General features: G+C 36.9%; 1 protein-coding gene and 1 long non-coding RNA gene across 11 annotated transcripts in view; one reads left to right on the plus strand and one right to left on the minus strand.

Annotated features, from left to right (window-relative positions):
• Positions 1-17,715, minus strand: part of Marchf1 (membrane associated ring-CH-type finger 1) — a 409,990-nt gene that overhangs the window by 123,602 nt on the left and 268,673 nt on the right. The gene's annotated exons all lie outside the window — the stretch shown is intronic.
• Positions 1-17,715, plus strand: part of LOC143397530 (uncharacterized) — a 207,788-nt gene that overhangs the window by 68,249 nt on the left and 121,824 nt on the right. For 5 of the 6 annotated variants that reach the window (XR_013091172.1, XR_013091170.1, XR_013091171.1 and 2 more), the window contains one exon: positions 9,388-9,486. This is a non-coding gene — a long non-coding RNA (uncharacterized LOC143397530). Of the gene's footprint in view, positions 1-9,387; positions 9,487-9,670; positions 9,898-17,715 lie in introns of those variants that run through there. The other variant, XR_013091173.1, reaches the window with a different exon arrangement.

Raw genomic sequence — 17,715 nt, forward strand, 5'->3', positions numbered from 1 at the left:
ATTAGTAAGATCCACTTAAAATAAATTAGACGGTTTATCAATAACTAATTAAGTCCTTAAGTTCTAAAACATGAATAAAATGTAGCACAGACAGCTGTAAGTCTCTGCTAAAGTAGTGGTTTTATTATTGTGATCCATGTCACTATTGGTAAACTTAGGAAATCTGGTGATTAAATGAACACTGTAACTCTTCTGCTGAGATTAACCACCATAAGGACAACAGAACCATGTATAGCTGTAAAATATAAAGAACTAAATATATAAAGGAGTGCAATAATAAATACACACAAATAAAAGAAGAAATAAGATTCATATACAATTGGATAAAATAATTACAGCTACTCAAAATAGATTAAAAAAATAAGATTTCACAATATTTGGTGGTGTTTTCTACAAGTGGCATTCCTAAAACAACACATAACAGTTTTTTAAAGGAAAATATTAGCAACAAAAACAACAAAAAAACCTGACAAGCAATTTAAAAAGTCTAACAAAATAGAACTTAAAGCAAAACTATCACATGGGGAAACAGGGATGTTACATACTAGAAAAAAATATACAAAAAGAAGGCATGACATCTTAAACATTATGTGTCAAAACCTTTCAAGGGGAAATAGGTAAATTGACAATTGTCAGAAACTGAGCAAGTATACAAAAAATAAGCAAATTATTCTTATGTCAAACCCAGAACAGATATATATATATATATCTGTTCTGAGCCACATTCCCTTTTTTATTTAGCAACAGGGTCTCACTGAGTTACTTAGGACCTGGTTAAGTTGCTGAGGCTGGCTTCGAACTCAGGATCCTTCTGCCTCAGACTCCCAAGCCACTGGGATTACAGGCCTGGCCAGAACAGATTTTTAAAGAGATAAATTGCGTCATGCCATTCTCCTACTCAAATTCTTCAGTAGTGCCCCATAAGAAGATCCAGAAACTTCTACAAACTTGTAGTGTCTGTCTGATTTGTTCCCATCTTATTTCTTTTTTGTGTGTGGGGGATGGGGTGTGAAGTTCTCTTCCATCTTTACCACACTGGCCTTCTACCTGTACCTGCTTGGGAGACACTAAGCTCCTTCCTGCCTTAGAGCCTTGAAGTTTCCTGTTCCCTGCCACAGTGGTCTTTCATTTATATCTAGTACCTTCCTGTGATTCTTTTTCATTGGATTCTTGGAATTATGGGAGTTTAATGAAATTTAGGTTTCTGCCTTACCATTTATCTACCTATTAACAGTTGTATTTATCAGGTTGTTCAGCCAGCTAGAGAACCACAATTCTAGGGAGAACCTGCCAATTTATGCTATATTTAAAACAAATAAATGAAAGATACCTACTTTTCCCCATATTTCTCTGTGCTGATACTTTATTTCTTCAACGATACTGAATATGTCTGATATTACTTTGGTTTCATCTTATCTGTTGTCAGCCTCTCTCTCTTGTGCAAAAGCACGACCTTGAATTATGACTTTTATCCACCATGCATTCAAAATTCAACCGAGTGCCTGGCACACATCACATGCCAAGATGTGACGGAAGGGGTTTGCCTGATGAAGAGGAACAAACAGGAGTTTGTAAACCCAGATTGCCAACTTGCCAGTAGTATAACTTGGAAACACTCTGGACTATTTCCTCATTTGTAAAACGTATAGTTTTTTTTTTTTTTCTTCTTTAAACAACCTTGCTAGTTTGAAAAAATGTTAATTCATGTGAGAAATCCTGAGAGCGGTGTCTAGCATGCAGCAGCTAAAACTGGTGATATTAATAAAGAAGACTTGGTTCTGGACTCTTCTTTCCTAGCTCAGTTGCTCTTGATACAGAATTATTAGTGTAACTACAAGCTAAAACTACCACGGATGTCATTCCTTGGTTCCCTGCCCTTCCTTATTTCTTATAGTACAACATGAGTGTTATATTCAGGTCAGAAAACCACTTGAACTTCATTTTGATTATTATGACAATGTTATCAGTCCTGCCAGATTAAAGCAATCGCCATCTCGATATTGTTTCTCTGCTCAGGCAAAGTGGATCATATACATTATGATTAAATAACACAGAATCTGTTCTGCCTCTTGCATAGAATTAATTTTGGTATAGCTTCCATTTCATTAGAGGAGCACTTTAAAACAGGTCAAGTGTAACCAAGACTAAATTGAAAATGCATTATTCTATTTTGGTCGGCCCTCCAAACTGATACATATTTAATGCAATTTTATAAGGAAGTTCAAATGTCAGGCAGACTCCTTTAAGGAAATAAATGTCTTAAGTCTCACCCAAGGTAATTTTAGAATAAACACTCAGTATATCTCGGCTACTATCCTGGAGCATTTTCTGGGTAGAAAATAAGCTATTTGTGTGAGTTATGTGGAATAAGCTGACAGTAGTGTTGTGAAGACTGCTCTCTTTATTGTCTGTATCTCTTTGGGATTGACTTTATGCTTTCAGGAATACCTTGTATTTTCCTATACTTTCTTTCTCAGCATTGGATTCTTGGAATTATGGGAGCTTAATGAAATTTAGGTTTCTGCCTTACCATTTGTCTACCTATTAACAGTTGTATTTATCAGGTTGTTCAGCCAGCTAGAGAACCACAGTAATTTTTAACTTTCACTTATGTAAACATAGCTGCTTGCAGATAAAGCCACTTTCTTTGGCAGTAAACACTAATTAAAAATGGAACATTTTTATTTCCATAACAGTCCTGATTTTTAAAAAATAAATGCATAGAATAAAGAGTCATGTACGAAGGCGTTTGCGTTTGTCACCACAATATGGAATTTGTGCCAGAAAGAAGTGTAAGCTATGCCCATAAGTTATCAAGTGTAGTATTTGGCTCTCACAATACCCAAATCCATGGAAAGAAGACAGAGTTGAATTGCTTCTCATCCAGTCAAGGTGCTTTGGGAGAATTGGAAATGAAAATTTCTGGGTTTTGTGTTGAAACTTGTGCTGTGGATTTCAGGAACTCATTGGATTTTTCAGGAATATTTTATTAGACATGAAGATATGCCATTTTGTTTCTTTTCTGGAAGACAGTCTCTGAGCATGTATGCTGCCATGTCCAATCTTCCCCAGCAGCTCCGCTCACCCTGCTTGGCGACTTCTGCCATTTAGAAAACCCTAGGATACATATAACCCAAATTCCTCTTCTCCCATGTTCCCTGAAGCAGTAAATGGCAGTACATGGATGGCAGTTCCTGGTAGTAAGGACAGAAACCTGAATATCACCTTAAACTCCTCTTTCATCTAACTCCAAAACTCCGAGGTCTGCAAGTCCTGTATTTTTTACCTGTTACAGAATATCTTCTATTTATCTTCCCTTCTCGTATTTGACTCCTATAATTCACTTGTGTCAACTGCCATTGCTTTTTTTTTGTTTGTCATATGTAAGATTAATGTATTTGCCTTTGTACCAGCATTATATCACCAAATGTAATTTTAATATTTTTAAAATAACAGATGTGGCCCATGTATGCATAAATGCCTGGGTCACAAAGCTACAATGTGGTTTTGATAAAATCTTGTATTTTCTGCACATCAATATAAATGCATTAAAAAAGTAATATTATTCTTCCTCTGTCCCCCTTTAGCCTGTTCTCCTTATATAACAAAATATAGTACACACAGACACATATACATATTCACATATCACTCTTATAATTCTTTATGGTAATTATTATGCCTGGATTTTATATTCTGTAGGACTAGTGTAACTTTACTGTTACACCAATTTCTGGATGTTTCTAATTTTCTAGCTGATTTCAATTTCATTACATCATATTGGTATATGCATATAACTTACTTTGATCATTTCCACCCTCTCATTCATCACCCTTCTCTCCCACCTTCCCCCAGTCTCTTTCCTTTTCACTAATAGCCTCCCTTATATATTCACTTTGTCTTTTTTTCCTTCTCAATTCCATATGACAAAAAGTAAGCACAACTTGTCTTTCTGAGTCATTTATTTCATGTGACATGATGATCTCTAGTACCATCCATTTTTCTGCAAGTGACATGATTTTTTTTCTTCCATACTGTTGCATAGTACTCCATTGTGAATATATGCCACATTTTCTTCATTCATTTATTGACTGGTGCCATTTAAGAACTTGGCTATTGAGAGTTGTGCTGCAATAAACATGGGTATTCAGGTTTCTCTATAGTCTGCTGACTAATTCTTTCAGATGCATACTGAGGAGTGGTATAACTAGATCAAATGGTAGTTTTCACCGTTTTAGTCTTTTTAGGAACTTCCACACTGATTTCCATAGTGGCTGTACTAATTTACATTCCATTAATAATCTATAAAGGGCTCTCCATTTTCCTGAATCCTTGCCAGCATTTATTGTTATCTGTATTCTTGATGATTACCATACTAACTGGAGTGAAAGTAAATCTCAGTGTAGTTTTGATTGGCATTTCCCTGATGGCTAAACATGTTGAATACTTTTTGACCATTTGCATTTCTTCTTTTGAGAAATGTCTGTTTGGTTCATTTGCCTATTTATCTATGGGTTGGGTTATTTTGTGATGGACTTTTTTTTTTTTTTTTTTCCAGAGATTGAACCCAGGAACACTTAACCACTGAGCAACATCCCCAGTCCTTTTTTAAATTTTAGTTTTTATTTTGAGACAGGGTCTTACTAGGTTGCTTACAATCTTGCTAAATTGCTAAGACTGGCTTTGAACCTGCAATACTCTGCCTCAGCCTCCCGAGATACTGGGATTCCCGGTGTGTGCCATCATGCTCAGCTTGTCATTGCCTTTTAACTCTCTCTTGCTTGTCTGTCTTTTCCTAAATTGATTAGCTACAGTGCACTTACTAAACTCAGATCTTTTCACATTGCTTTCCTCTTTTAAATCTTAAAATGGTCTTCAGAACTTTCATACTCAAATTCTGCTCCAAGGATGGTGCATGATCTGGTCCCCACTCATCCCACATTTCCATCTTTGTCACTTTTCCAAATGCAGCTGTTGGCTCCTAACTACTAGCAGTTCCAGAACATCATATTCTGTTGTGCTTTATGGTTTTGCACATGTTGTTTCTATATTACTTTTTCAAATTGTTGTCTATTACTCTACTTATAAAAATTCAGCTTGGGCTTAGGCTACACAGAAAGCCTGTTTAGATTCTGCAGGCTAATTTGTATCCTTCTTCTTTGTGGTGCTATAATATTATTCTTGTCTTTTCATAAGTCAAGGACCCTTTCTCTGAAGTTTAAAGAAACTAGTGCTTACATCTGTGTCATATCTAATCCTTTCTCAGTATGAATCCTCCCTAGACTCGGAGAATTTTGCTCCCTGGAACGCCACCCTCCATGTCAGTATTTTGTGGCTCAGCATGCTCTTGACTTCTCTCTGGCCACTTCTGTATTCTTCGGGGGCTCCTTGCTATCTTTTCTCTGTGAAACCAGGAGTGCTTTATTCAACTCTATCTTTAGACTTCTGAACTCTATTTTATATATATATATATATATATATATATATATATATATATATATATACACTTACTCCCTGAATATCACTTCTTATATTTAGAACTATCATCTCTGAAGAATATATATAAATCTTGAATCTCTATTCCAAACCAGACTAGTGTTCCAAGATGCTCCACTATGACTTAAAATTTCTTCATGACTCTTACTAAAGTTTATCATTATATAGTGGTATGATTTTGTGATTGCATAAATGACTTATTATACTACAAATTTCGGGGGTGGCCATTGTATTCCTAGTTGCCTGTCATTGTGACTGACATATATGTGTGACAAACACACACACACACACACACACACACAAACACACACACCTGAGATGCTCAATAGATATTTGCTGATTGGATTTATGATAACCAGATGTTCAATAGGACCATCTTGTTTCCGAACTTCGCCTCAGAACAGGTAAACCATATTCCCACAATTTAAAGGATTTCAATATCATGTCTATAGGATTTACTAAGAGATACACTCTCCCAAATTAGTTTTGTGACTTTTCTATGCCATTAACCATTTTCAAGCTATATAAAGAAGGAAAGAAATTCTAAGAAGTGTGGTTGGGTGAATGATTCTATCCATCTCAAGTAAGAGGAGCTTTAGAAAACCTCAAGACTTTTCAGAACTGGCCTAGGCAGCTGTGTAGGTCATATACTGCACCTTAGGGGTGCCATTTACATTGGCACATCTTAGGGGTTTCATTAGATGTTGCAGTTTATTGTAGTAAAATAATTTTCAGTCATTTAACAGTAAAATATTTGTTCTGATAAATCAGTGCATTATATGTTGTAAGTTAATATATGTCTATCTATTAACAATACATGGAAATATATAGTATCTTGAGCAAGTAGTGACTTTTCTTACTTTATACAAAGGTTCCATGTGGGTTGGTGTATAAGCCGGAGGTTCATATTTATCATCTATATTTTAGAAGTTATAGAGATTACTGTTTGTCTCTTGTCCAGAAAAATTTAAAGATAAGCGCCTAACGGATTCTAGGCACTAAATGCAAAGTGAGGAGAGAAAACTATTTGGAATAAGAAGTATTTCTGCTGCTGAGGAGTGAAGGTTCACGTTTCCTGTGGATGTGAATAACCTAGAGGGAAATCAGATTTTCCTGATGGGAAAAGTAGCCTTATTAGAAAATGTCTGTTTGGGCGTGTTCTGCTTATGATGGCTAAGTAACAAATTATGCCAAAACCAAGCGTCTTAAAATGATGACATTTAGTTTGTTCATAAATCTACAATCTGGACGGGGCTCAACAAAGATAAGCCTGTTGGCTCCTCTGGCATCAGCAACAGAGGCCTCAGGCTGGGGCAGGAACCATGTGGAGGCTGTCACTGGCTCACTGTCTGCAGGCTGAGCTGGGGGGACTGGAACAGCAGGGGCAGAACAGCTGTGCGCCTCTGGTCCAGGAGCTCTTCCTTGTCTGCAGGAGCTCTGCAGTGTCTCCAGGGACACACTGGAGGGCAGCCAGCATTCTGAAACGGCCTCTGGGGCTGTCCAAGTGTGTGTGGTGAGAGAGAGATAACCAGGCAGAACACGTTTTGCCATTCGTGCCCAGTCTTAGAAGTCACATGGTAACACTTCTGCCACCTTCAGTTAGTCAAGGAAGTTACAAGGGCCCATCCTGTTTCTCAGGGGAGAAAAAAGAGTCCTCTGAGAGGACTCTCAGAGGTGTGCTAATGCAGCACTGTGGGAAGAGCATGGGGCTGGGGATAGACTCTGGTGTAGCTCGTAACAGGAGCTCTGGAAGCATCCGGAGGTATTCACTAGAAAGGATATTGCCCATGTCAGGGAGAAGTCCCATTCAACAGTCTCCAGAAAACCAGACCAAAACCAAACCCAACCCTGCTGCAGAAGTGCTTCAGAACAATGCTGGCCTTGGTCATTGTCACACACAGGGCCTCAAAGCCAGATTGAGAGCACCACCATTGTTCTTTTCACTAGGCTCAGAAGCTTTCCATAAGATTTCTTTCTTTATTTTATCCCCTATTTCTAATTTAAACCAATCTCTCATTTCTTCATTTTAAATATTGATCATAATCAATATTCCTTCTTTCCCCTCATTACCAAAATTGCTCAGTATCTCAAGAGCCTGTATGCATCTGGTTTATTGTAATGTTTCTGGGCATATTCTTTGCCATTAGTTCCTCAAATCAATCCCAATCTAATCTAACATTTCGTCTCTAAATAGTTCACAAAATGCAAAGCCTTAACTAGCCTTCAATATTCATATACAGTTCTTTTGAAGTTTACATATAGTAAAATATATAAAACTCCTAAATTCACCAAGTGACAAGTTTACAGTGGCATCGTTTTTAGCTTTATTTTTATTATGCCATTTTTCTTCTTGAAAGATTCCAATGTCTTTTCTATTGTCTACTAAAATGAATCCCCAATATTTTCTTAATACAACCACATCAATTATCTATCATTTATTAAAATCTGTTGATAACACACTTTTAAGATGATATATAATGGGCATTGTCTATTTTAAAAGTTAAATTAAACTTATTTTTTAACTAACATATGAAAACATAAAAAGTATGCATATTTGTGATGTATCAATACATGTATACATAATATCATATTTAAATCGGGGTAAACACATCTGTCTCCTCAGATATTTATCATTTCTTTATGGTGAACCTTTCAGAATCCTTTATTCTAGATTTTTTATATGCATAGTACATTAATAGCCCTACTGTGCAATTGAACACTATATCTTCTTATGCTTACCTAACTATAATTCAGTGCTCATAGAGCAACCTTCCCACTCTTCCCTCTCTTCTACTCTAGTAATCATGACTCCACTCTCCATCACCTATATGAGGTCAATTTTTTTTTTTAATATTACATGTGTGAGTGAGATCACATAACACTGTCTTTCTGTGACTGGCTCATTTCATTTAACATAATGATCTCCAATTCCAATTATTTTTTAAACAACTCCTCTTTCCTTCTACAGTGTGAATCCTATACAATCTGTGGTGCCCATTTACACTTTGACTAAGACACACTGAAGAAAAGTCAAAGGGGACTGTCGAGGTGGACCCCCACTGCACCCTGTGGATAAGTAACTCTTGGAGTACAGCCCAAGGTTAAATACCCATGTTATGCCATTGTTTTGGGCAGGGGGATGTAGAATAAATCATCCAATCAGTCTTAGTTTGCCAATATTTAAATTGTAAATCTGTCTAAAAGAGCTTCTGTCAGTGTTAGTGAGAGCAGGTGTATAGGACTTATTAGGATCCTTGACACACAGCAGGTGGTCATTAAGCATCCTGAAGTTCCAACCCCAAGAAACTTAAAAATCCACTCTTGTCATGTGATCAATAAAGTCACTTTTGGAATAAATAGGGTTTTTTTCCTCAGATATAAATTTTTCAAATGTAATTTTATTATGTATTAAGCATCAGGCAAATTGTCACCTTATACTTGGACAGAGGGAACTTTACAAATCATGGAAAATGTTTAACTCAATACTCGACACATAAGTTTCAATAAATGCTAACTTAAAAGCATTAATAACATTGATATTGTTGAATTTTTCCATTAAAAAAGTCAAAACACTCAACTGACAAGAACAAAGTTGTGTACAAAATGAGTACACTGTTATAATTCAGTGTACAAAGTCTAGAAATATAATAGTTAAATGAGTATTTTAAGAATTATTTTTAGTCAACTTGTTTTATTCTTGGAACAACTAAGTTTTGGCAAAACCAAACTCTCCTATCATAAGTCTGTCCAAACTATGAAATTTAATCTCTCAGACATGGATTACTGATCTTCAAATTTGCTATTAGCTTTTTAGTGAAAATGTTTTTGCCTATTTGTTTAGATGGGCCATTATGAGTAGTAATTTTTATGTTTGCTTTTTCTTACCTTAAACAGAAATCATCTTGAAATAGTGGCAATAACCAAGAGAACGAGAATCAAGAAAGCTCTTAATATAGAATGGCTGGGGGACTTGTCTGGGACCTCAAGATACAGGTAAGTTCCTCAGAGGAAAGAAACCACATTCTTTTCATCTTGCATGAACCAGTACAAAGGACCTTTGCTGAATAAAAGATTATTAAATAAATACTGTTCTGTAGTTTGGTCATCTAAATTTTCCCTTTTGATAGACAGAAGGCCTGAGATGAGTGATTAATTGTTCTATTTTCACTTTCTGAAGGTGAAGACTCACAAGGAGTCTGAGGGAGAAGAGTCACTGGGCCTGAGAATTATGGTGTTTTGGGGACAATGTGATATCTTCACTGACTTCAGGTCTAGTGGACATGGAGTCTCCAAGATCATATCTGTCCTTGTGGCAGCAAGAAAAACTTATTATAACTTTTCCTTTTCCTCATTTCACTGGAAAGATGAGGCAGGGAACAAAGCACATGGTTATTGAATTTCATTTTAAATTGATGTATTTATATGTCACTATTTCCTCATACAGTTTTGGTTGTAAATTTTAATGAAACGAGAATCAAATGAGGGAATACATAATGTGTCTCTGCAGTAATTAGTGAGATAGAGATTTGACAATTATCCAGTTAATCTGATCCACAAAGACAGCCAAATTGGGTAGTTTTATGTCTCAAAGTGGATTTATTTGGCCTAGTCAATCCAAATTGACTATGCACATTAATTACATTAGCAACACAGCTGCCAACATTCTCCTCACTGTAGGATACATGGAAAGAGCTCAAGAGTAGGGGATGATGAAGGACGCAAAAATATTAGATGATAGGAAGTGATAAATAAATGTAGCTGAGAGAAACATAAAAGCAGGACTCAATTGTGACATGCAAAAAAAGAGACAAAAAGCGAGGGTCAAAGAAACATTAAAATAGACAAGCACTATCTAATAATCTAATCTTAAACAGAGGAAAGAGCAGTAAGAGGAGATGGTATAATTCTATGGGAACCATGTCAACAATCTTTTGTTAAAAGGGATTAAAGATGATCAAAACTCTTGACTTCTTTGACTTTTAATAGCTTAAACTATACCTGTTATGGTTTGGATGTGAGATGTCCTCCTAAAGCCCATATATGAGACAATGCAAGAAGGTTCAGAGAAGAAATGATTGGGTTATGAGACCCTTAAACCAATCAGTGAATTAATCACCTGATGGACCTAATTGAGTGGTAGCTGAAGGCAGGTGGGGTGTAGCTGGAGGAGGTGGGGCAACAGGGGCATGACTTTGGGGTACATATTTGTGTCTGGCAAGTAGAGATCTCTCTTCCTGCTTTCTGATCATCATGTGAGCTGTTTACCTCCCATACTCTCCCACCACCATGTCCTGCCTCACCTTGAGCCCAGAGGAATGGAGCTGGCTGTCTGTGAGCTGAGACCTCTGAAACTATGAGTCCCCAAATAAACTCTTCCTCCTCTACAAATGTACTGGTCAGGTATCCTAGTCACAGCATCCCAAAAGATGACTAAAATAACACCACTTAAATTTGAACTAAAATATGTCTAAACCCCTCACTGAGACAGCTTTATAGATGATGGTCAATCCAAATTGACTATGCCGACATCATGAGTTGGGAAATCCACAAAATAGAATTTACCCCCCCAAAATTTATATGTTAAAAAAATGTTAGGATGTAATTATCTCCCTGCCATATTAGATAACATGAATTTAAAGAAAGTTTCTATATTTTATTGAGGTCAAAGGTGCTCAAGAGTAACATTAATTTATCTTCCAATCCATTTTTCTTATGAGATTTTAGTTGAGGAAACAGAGGAAGAGAAAATTATGATTGCTCAGAGGAATAGTAGACAGCACTCATTTCCTTTTCCTTTGAGTTCTATCTCTTACCCCCATCTCCCCAAATCACAGAAAACTATTAATTTATGGGTAGTTAGACTTCAAACTTATTATTCCCACTACCTCCGAGATTCATTACACCAACATAATAAATTGAGTGAAATCAATCTCATGTAAAATAAATCCCTTCTTATTGGAAAAGAAACAAAAACTGCAAAGTTGCTTTTTGTTTCTTCTCTAATACGACAGATGGTCAGTGAGGAGGGATGATTTTTACCCTTGGCACCACAAAACCACATGTTAATCATTTGCTTTTGGAATTATAATAGAAACCCCAAACAGGTCCACTACAGCTTTATGATTCAGCCTGGAAGAGTACTTCCAACATTACCAGCACCACACTCACAACAATAGAGATATGTTATTAATTCCTTGGGCTCATTGATGATCAATCAGTTCAGTTAAATTTTTGTATAATTGCAATCAATTTAAATTTAGGTAGCTACCTGTGACTAGCTACTACATGGGACAGGGAAATTCTAGTATCAATAACCAGCTGTTTGCTCCTGAAAATTCACCTATATAGAATATTTTTTCCTATCCATCTCCTGAAGTGAATCCTTTTCATCTTGACCTCAAGGACCCGGACTCAGAAAAAAAAAACTTCTTCCCTATAACCTATAGGATGGGTAAGTACTATCACATCATAAGGCACATTTAAAAGACGTGATAGCCTCAATTCATTTCACAAATCTACTAATATGTTTTAAAGTAAAAAGGAGGGCATTTGAAAAGCAGGAAAGTGGAACATGGAAAAGTTTAAGTTCAACGGAGGTGATTCCTTTTACATATGTCGAGATTGCCACTGCCAATGTTACTCGTTTGATGTCTTGGCTTTATTCTTCTGCTCTGACTGTCCTCTCCCAGTGGGTGGCTGGCATGACCTTTCTTCTGAGTTCTCAGGAGTCTGTGTCTGGCAGAGCCTTACATCAAGAGATCTGAACTGCCTGCACTCCTGGTGATAGGTCAGAGTTCTTCAGCTAAGAAGACACATGGCATAAAGACTAAATGCCAACAAGAATCCCATGCTCCACTGTGTTTGACACACAAGACAACCTGCAGCCTCATTTTTAAAATTTCAGCTCTATAAACATACTGTATCCTAACAACAAACTCTGTTTTCTACTAAAATTACCTTGGCCTCGAAGTTCCCCCAGAGTCATTTTCTTTTTAAGGGATCTTTACAACAGCAATAGAATGAAAGTGATTAAAGATTGAAAGAAGACTATATCCATCTACTACTATGTTGAGGGAGATAAAATACTATTGATTCTAACTTTGTAGTGAGCATTCTGTTCCATGATTTAGTCACTGACAATAGTAAAGACGGGGTTTAAAACAGTCCTTAAAGACCATCAGCCAAATTTTCTTGTTTGAGTGATGAAATCCTTCTCCTACCTACATACAAATGTTGTTCACATTAAAAAGAACTTTGATTCTGAAGAATGAAAACCATTGTACTACAGTGATACATGCAAACCACCCATGTTTATAACAGCATAAACTATGAAACCAACCTAGGTGTCCATCAATGAATGAATGGATAAAGAAAATGTGGTATATATACACAATTTTATTTAATTTAATCCTTTTATTCAGTCATAAGAAAGAGTGAAATTACAGCATTTGCAGGAATATGGATGGGACCAGAGACCATTATGTTAAGTGAAATAAATTCAACTCACAAGGCGAAGGGACCTACGTTTTCTCTCAGATGCAGAAGTTAGAGAGGAAAAAGGAAAAGAAAAGTGGGGCCAGATCTCATGGAAATCTAAAGGAGAACAGTAGAGGAAAGGGACCAGGTAGTGGGAAGTGGGCAGGGGGGAAGTGCTGGGTGTGATATTGACCAAATTATATTGCTATGTGCATGTACAGATATGTAACAGCAAATGCCATCATTTTGTACAACTATAATGTACCAATAAAAAATGTGGAAAAGACAAAAAATTTTAAAAAAGAACTTCTAACAGTTCCATTTATTAGAAGACTGGACACTGAAGGTTGTTCTAATGGTGAAATAAGCCGCCAAATCTTAAAGATTAAAGTTTAAGGACCATATTATGAAGTAAAAGGAGAGAATATGTTTCACAGACCACCATACCTACCACTTGCAATAATACAACAGAAGGCCTCTGACAAAATTTAGAAGACTGGAAGAAAGCTAGCTTCAAAGGTAACAGATTTCCTTTTTTTTTTTTTTTAATGTTTTATTTATTTATTTAATTTTTTAGTTATCGGCGAACACAGCATCTTTGTTTGTACGTGGTGCTGAGGATCAAACCCGGGCCGCACACATGCCAGGCGAGCGCGCTACCGCTTGAGCCACATCCCCAGCCCATAATAGATTTCTTTACTTGCTAGGGTTACTGTTATAAAAAGCTCAAAGTGCCAGGAAACACCCATAGTTTTCAATTTCCTGGAACTTCTACTGGGCCCTTAGTTGGGAGTGTTCCTTCTTTGAACTAGAACTCAAAGAAATACAGAATCCAAAGTGAAGGCTATTAGAAGCACAATTTCTCCAAAAGGATGATGAACAGGGTAACTTCTGCTCTTACCCCTTAGTGCCAATTATAAAAGGCAAAGCATCATTTTGTAGATGTTGACATAAAACATACTGCATCCTATGAGAGTTAGCTCCCTTCTCCCAGGCTGTCTTTTCTAAGTTGATACCTCTGATGAACCTTCAGAAAGCTCTGTAACTGGTGTATCAAACGGCAGCAGCAGGCTGGTAGGGTGTGTGAATCCCATTGTGACACATCCATGCACACTTTTTTTTTTTTTTTTTTTTTTTGCTATAATGTGAGTCCCTGGGCCTGAGATGATGTTAGGTGAAATCCTATCCTATGTTAGAACACACTCTTAGTCTTCAGCTACTATCCTGACTGATAACATGAGAAAGTTCTGCTACATAATGGTGACAGGGAGAATATGTTCACTCATTGAGTGACATACTAGGGTGCCTTTTTCCCTTGCAAAATGTGGCTATAAATGGTCAAATATAGTTACACTGCCTGATAAAAGCATGGTAACCAGATCCCTCAAGCAAGCAGTCTCGGCAGCAGAAGTGCTAGCAAAAAGTAAAAAAAAAATCTAGTATGGCTCTGAATGAATAAGAAGGTGATTATCAGTTATGAACTCTGACCAAATGCAACAATGAGGGCTGTATTTCATCCCAATTAATCCCACTTAACTTCTTCTTATAAGTTTCCTCAAAAAGCCTGCCCAATTAGAATCCTGCAGAAGCTATGTTGAATGAATTGAACTTACTGTGATACACAAGTGGGTCTCAGAGGTCTCGGGAGTCATCTTTAGTGGCAGCTATTATGTCTCCTCTAAAATTTGCTACTAAGGAGAAGAAAAGCGCCCCCAACATTCAGCTGCTGAAATGTTAGCTGGTCTCTACAGCTCCCTTCTTACCATTAGCCAAAGAGGAAATTTCTCACCCAAGAGTTCATATATTCTACTCTCCAGAGATCAATGGTTCCTTGACTTTTACTCTCTCCTCAAGATAGAATTAACATCTGGTGCAATTTTTGTACTAGACCTTCTCTATGGTATAACTGAAAGTGGTGTGCTGTGGTTAACAATGAATTCATGGTCTGGCATGGTCCAGGGATCAGTGCTCTGAAAAACCTACTCATTCCATATTAAGAATATTTTTATTATAAGTTAACACAATAGAACACTTAATTTCACTCTGTTTCCTGCAGAATCCTGGTAATAATAATAAGTTGCATGTGATATCTTTTATAGAGCAGATCTACACGCTATCTCTGTTATGTGATATCAATCTATAATGCTTGTGTCATTCTTGATACTTACCATAAATGAGGATTAAAAGCAGTTTGCATTCACCTGGTAAGGATTTCAATATACATTCATAGCCCTGTGCCAGGGATATTTCACAATATAGTTTGGAGGTGACCTCCATTGTCTGGCAGTTGCCAAACATAAGAATAGTTCATTGTATTGATGACACCATCATTTATAATCAGATCTAGTGAGTCAGAAGAAACCAATACTCTGAATGCCTCATTAGACCTGTGTGTTCCAGAGGGTAGAAGGTTAAAAACGTACATGTATTCAAGGGCTGGATAAAACAGTCAGATTTTTAGAAATCTCATGGTCTGGTGCATGGTAATAGATTCTTTCTAGAGTGAAGGACAAATTTTGACCCTTCGTTAGCATTAAAAAAGACCAGAGTCCTCAGTAGGAATCTGAGCACCTTAGAATAATGCACAGATCCCTGTATCAGATGACTCAGAAAGGCTGCAGTTTTGAGAGGGGCCCAAAAAGAGACAAGGTTCCTCTGGAGTTTCAGCTTGTGATGTGAGCAGCCTTGATGCTGGAGCAATAATAAAATGGCAAATTCCAGGCCATGATAAATAGAAATGCAACATAGTTTTTTTTTTTAATCAAGCTCCAAATGGAATATGCAGTTTTATTACTTGTATATTAATTTATCTTTCTTTCAGATATAATTAAATATCTTTCATTAGGTCTGATTTTAAAAAAATCATTCTATTTAGAAAATGCAACAGCAAATGAACTAACATTCTCCAAATGGAGAATCATAGTGAAACCTCTAGTGTTCAAGATCATGTTATTGAAGCAAAGCTCCCTTTACCACTGGCCCTATAAAGGCTGAATAACTGACCATGACATCAGTTACCACATGACTGGAGATTTCCTCAAGAGCTTAATAACAAAAGCCATGTGTCTGGTAGGCAGAGCAGCAATTCATTGAACAACAGAACTTCCCATTGCTAGGAGGTAAAGCTGCTGCTATGAAATGGGAAAGCAAGAAAAATTTTAAAACTTGGGAGATCTGCTGCAGCATTTTTTCATTTACCTACCTACAATTTTAACTATAATTGGATGATTACTGCAACTGTGGCCTGCTAAGGGCATGGAAATCAGGACTTGGAGGTCAGAGACACTTCGCCAGCAAGCCACATAGACTAAAGAAAGTGATCATCAAGAACAAGAGATAACTGGGAAGAGTGTTAGAAGTTATGGCTCAGCAGCTTCAATAGCAAGAGTTCTTTCTCCCAACATATGCCTTTTAATATTTTCCTTAGATGTGGTAAACAATCATCATCTATAAGAATTCATGAGAGGATGGAATGAGTTCCTGTGGATCAAGGTGGTACAAAGGATGAGCTGTAACAGACACTGTCAGTATTCCACCTAGATCCTTTCTGGTCCATTTGTCATTACTCAGTACACGGTTCCCTCAGCTCCCGGATGCTCTTGTTTATAAAGTTCTGTAAACTTCAATTCTTTGGGAAACTGCCCTTTGGCTTCTTGGGCAGGTAACCCACAAGTAAAGAGAGTCAAGTGCCTGGAAGTTCTTCTCTCCCCTCTGCATGACCCTGAGCCAACGAATGACAAACACTGGAGAATGAAAGCCTGGCTCCCTGGCCTCCACAGGGGACACACTGAAGTGCATTTTATGTGACAGAGTCCCTATGGAGGAGCAGGGGAGCTTCTCTTGACTTTTGCCCTGTCCTGCTTTTCTAATGCCTGTAATGGTTTCTCCTGGGAAAACTAGTAAATCACTGCTAAAAATTCTTATCTCAGAATCTTCTCTGGGCAACCCAAGACATCTTTCCATTACACATTTATGTAGAAAATTTGAGTTGTCAGATATTTGAGTCTGGACTTTGTGGCAGAGATTTGGGCTAAAAAATATCTTTTTAAGACTTATTGGCCCAAAAAATTATAATAAAGTCATGAGGCTAGAAGAGAAATCAACCAAGGAGTGAATGTATATATATTGGACAAGCCTCAGAACATAAGACTGTCTCAGATTCTCTTAATCTTCTCCCAACACTATTACTAACTCAACTAAATTCAGACACATTTTCTCAGTGTTGGTCTCAGGATAAACTTGAGACTGAGGCTCTAAGAAAGTTCTCAGATTAGTCACCTCATTTTCAGTTATTTCCTCATTTTACATCCCACTTTACTTCAACAACCTATCACACTTACCCTCAAAAGGTATGATGTCTGGGGGTATGGCTGATTTATAGGTCCCTTGTATCAGATCAAGCCAAGATGGATCTCTCAAAAAATTAGAACATTAAACACCTGCTCAGAGATGCAAAGGCTTGGCTCAGATTCAGTTGAAAGAATTCCCAATACATTTTACATATGGGGAACACTTTCACCTTGACCTTGCTGGAAAATACTTTGGAATCTTAAAGATAGTATAATCCTGTACACAGTACATTCTTAAAACTATTTATTGAATACATTTTGTTGACTATATCAAACATTTTCATTTGTTACAGCATGAACTAGGATATTCGTGCAAGAGGAAGTTTTAGGAATAATATTTATAAACTAAATACCATCATTACCTAACATTCTATATTTTTGGATAGAAATCAATTGA

The sequence above is a fragment of the Callospermophilus lateralis genome, chromosome 4 (assembly GCF_048772815.1).
Source record: "Callospermophilus lateralis isolate mCalLat2 chromosome 4, mCalLat2.hap1, whole genome shotgun sequence".
In the NCBI taxonomy this organism is placed as follows: Eukaryota; Metazoa; Chordata; class Mammalia; order Rodentia; family Sciuridae; genus Callospermophilus; species Callospermophilus lateralis.